Raw genomic sequence first — 343 nt, 5'->3', positions numbered from 1 at the left:
TACCAAAAAAAAATCAATAATGAAATATCAGAACTGAACCAAACTTTCAAACAAACGCACTTAGGAAATGTCTAGAGTATTTCATACATCAGAATACACATTCTTCTCAGTTGCATCTGATATGTTCTCCAAAATAGTCCACATCAAATTAGGCATGGTGACACGTGCTGGTAATCCCAGCACTCAGGAGGCTGAGACAGGAGGGCTGTTGAGAGCCTGAGAGCAGCCTGGACTACAAAGTGAGCTCAAGGCCAGCCTGAACTACATAGCAAGACCCTATTTCAAAATATCCAGAATATATAAAGAAATTGAAAAAATAAGTCCCCCTAATTTATATATATGC

This window comes from Octodon degus, unplaced genomic scaffold, assembly GCF_000260255.1.
Source record: "Octodon degus isolate 3935 unplaced genomic scaffold, OctDeg1.0 scaffold00012, whole genome shotgun sequence".
Classification (NCBI taxonomy): domain Eukaryota; kingdom Metazoa; phylum Chordata; class Mammalia; order Rodentia; family Octodontidae; genus Octodon; species Octodon degus.
This window is presented reverse-complemented; position numbering follows the sequence as displayed.